The sequence below is a fragment of the Leptinotarsa decemlineata genome, unplaced genomic scaffold (genome assembly GCF_025532065.1).
Source record: "Leptinotarsa decemlineata unplaced genomic scaffold, Ldec_3_MD MMD2_tig00078422_RagTag_RagTag, whole genome shotgun sequence".
NCBI classification, from domain to species: domain Eukaryota; kingdom Metazoa; phylum Arthropoda; class Insecta; order Coleoptera; family Chrysomelidae; genus Leptinotarsa; species Leptinotarsa decemlineata.
This window is the reverse complement of record NW_027412747.1, coordinates 11,374,608-11,377,745: the sequence shown is the minus strand read 5'-3', so window position 1 is coordinate 11,377,745 and position 3,138 is coordinate 11,374,608.

Below are 3,138 nucleotides of genomic sequence, written 5' to 3'. Positions count from 1 at the left end.
TACCAACATTAGTCGTTTGTTTTCAGTTGACCGGAAAATATAAATGCGACATATAAATGCGAAATGGAGTTAGCGTGGAATGAAACTTCCACGATATCTGCTCTCTTGTTCAAATGGAAAAGCAAGACGACAAGGTTTATTTTTCTGCATGAAGTTTTTGTTTTTCATTCGATAAAGGTAAAGGCTGTTTCAAATTCGATCCTCACCATTGGGATTTCGGAAACTATGAGAGATACGGAGATGGTTAAATTGGTGCAAAGTTGCGCATTCAGCTGACTAACAATATGCCGTTGGGAAAGTTCTGAAATTTCGAGTATATCCGGAGATTCTGAAAAAAAAAACAGAAATTTCGGAAAATGTTTTTTTTCCTGGGCTTATTTTTTGAAGGATTTGAAATTGCACTTCCACATTGCCATTTTTTCCCTGCTACATAACGGTGTTTTTAGATTTCTGACATTTCGTCCTCCGGCCACCATCATTAACTTTTTTTCTTATAGGCGTTATATCGGATTCTCGGCTTTTCAAGTGAACAAAACTCGGTGAGATTTTGATCCAGTAACTTGAACATAGTTCGATGTGGTTGTCGTCTTTCAGAATACAAGTTTAAATACATTTCAGATGTCCTAACACTGTTTCTATCCTATTTGTAATAAATTTGTATTGTATCTCTTTTTTCTTCATTCGTGAAAGCCATTTAATAATAATAATAATAAATATGCTTTATTGTCTTAAGGGCAACTTGTTGACAAAGCTTGAGCAATAGGACAATTCATATAACTTATTAATATAGTAGATAATGAAGAAATTTCGTTTAACTAGTGAAATACGAACATAAGCTTAAGCAATAAGAACAATCAAATATAACTCATCAATATAAATAAAAATCAAGTTAAAAAGATAATAAAAAAAATTTAGCGTATAAACTTAAAAAATAATCAAGTTATAATTTTTCGTCTAAAATCCACACATGATACATGGTCATACCATAACATATATAATAAACATGCTGAAAGGTGTCTACAAAGTATTCTTGTAGACTGTAATAGGGCTTATCCACTGAAAATTTCTTTATAGCCTTTCTAAAACGCTTGCCTGTCAAATTAGAGGACTGGCAGATGATTGTAAATTTTAGCACCATTGTAAAATATTGAATTCTTGATTGAGTTAGAGGTGGGAATTGGGAGCCTGAGGCTAAACTCCGTATTTCGAATTGAAATGGGTAAGGTCGCTACATTATATCTTAATTTGTGTTTATTCACCAAGCATACTGTCTCCAAGATGAGAAGTGCAATGATAGTTAATATTTGAATATTAATGAAGAGTTCTCTGCAAGAGTCTCTTAGTTTTACCTTACAGAGGTATCTTACAGCTCTTCTGTATATATAATCAATATAGAAGACAAGAGGGTTGGACAACATGCTCCCCAAAAAGGTATCCCATATCGAATTTGGGAGTCAATCAATGCATAGTAGGCCGTTTTTGCAGTACTGAAATTCAACTCCTTAGAAACTACCCTCACTGCATAACACCCAGAAATTTTACTTCTGAGCTGTCAGACGTGTTCATCAAATGATCAATCAATACACCCAAAAATTTTGTGTTATATTTATTTTTAGTTTAATAATTATAAGGATTTTTATATCAACTTTCAATTTAGGAAAAGGTAATAATTAACAAATTTATAATTAACGTTAAAATTGGGATAAAAAATGTTTGACTGCGGATTATTGTTTATTGATGTATCATAACATTACATGAATTTTTTCATTCCTTAATATTCATATTTAATAAGTTTAAATAATTTTTTTTGTTTTTATGTCAGAGTGACGAAAGGCGCGCGGAAGCCAGACTACCCACTTTTGGCTCTATTTTCAGGGCTATGTCAAAATTGTAATTAATCGAGATACAGTTTCGGGAGTCGGTACTTTTATTACGCAAATTCATTGATCTTTTCAAATCTCTTTTCAAATTTCCAAAATTTTGAAAATTTTCCGAGATATTAGGAAAAAACTAAAGCCCCATTTTTTTTCACCTAATTGTTTATAACTTTTGTAATTTTTATCGGCGCGTTTTCGGACCTTCCCTCAAACTTTCTTGGCAAAAATACGAATCGAATGACACCCTGGTCGTAATTTTTGGACAGGGCTGAAAAATGTTACAAAAAAAGTACATATGAACTAGACTATTAATTTTTAAAGGGATTTGTTTCTAATTCACATATTGGCAAGAGTGCCTAGGATTTATACGTACCTAGATATTCTACTGTAAAAAAGGAAGATTATCTTTATAAATCAACAATTTAGGCAAAATATAAACTATAGTTCAATACCACCTCCACAAGCCACATAAACAACAGTTGTTTTGTTATTTATTTATATAGAGAAAGATAGGTTAGGTGCACAAAATATCATATGTCATAGAATGTGTCGGAACTCGGAACATAGGTAAACAGAACAGCACGCCTCTAAAATATGTCATCTTCGTTTGTCTCATACAGGTAACAGATTCATTGTCCTTTATTAGCTATAACCGATGTTGCCAAATGGTGAAATAGAAACGAATCCATTTAAATGTTGAATGCTTTATTTTATTACTCTTTTTTAAGTATTTAAATAATTTTTTAAAGAAAAATGTTAAAATGATAAGTTTAAAATGCATTGTTTTAGAGCCCTTTTATGAAAACTTCTTGATTTTCGTCAGGAGGAACATTCCCCATTCTGACGGTTGACCCCACCATTTAATGTGAAAGTGGCTTCATCAGAAAAAAAAAATATTTTTTACGAGGAGACGGTCTCGGTGACAGTTACATGGCTTCACAAAATTCTATTCTTCTATCTGGATCATCCTCGTTTAATTCCTATAGAAGGTTGATTTTCAATTTCAATACTTTGTGTACAGTTGTTTTACTGACATCGAAATCACGACTAGCCTTACGAACAGAAGTGTGCACATCTTCTTCAAAAGTAAGCGGAACATCTAGTTTCGTATCATCATTTACAGAAGGACGACCTGATTTGCGTGCATTTTCAACTGTACCAGTTTCTGGAAATTTCTTTTCAATCTTACTGACTGCTGATTGCGATATCTGGATATTTTTCATCAAATAAGTTACACACTTCCATCTGAGTTCGCGCTCTG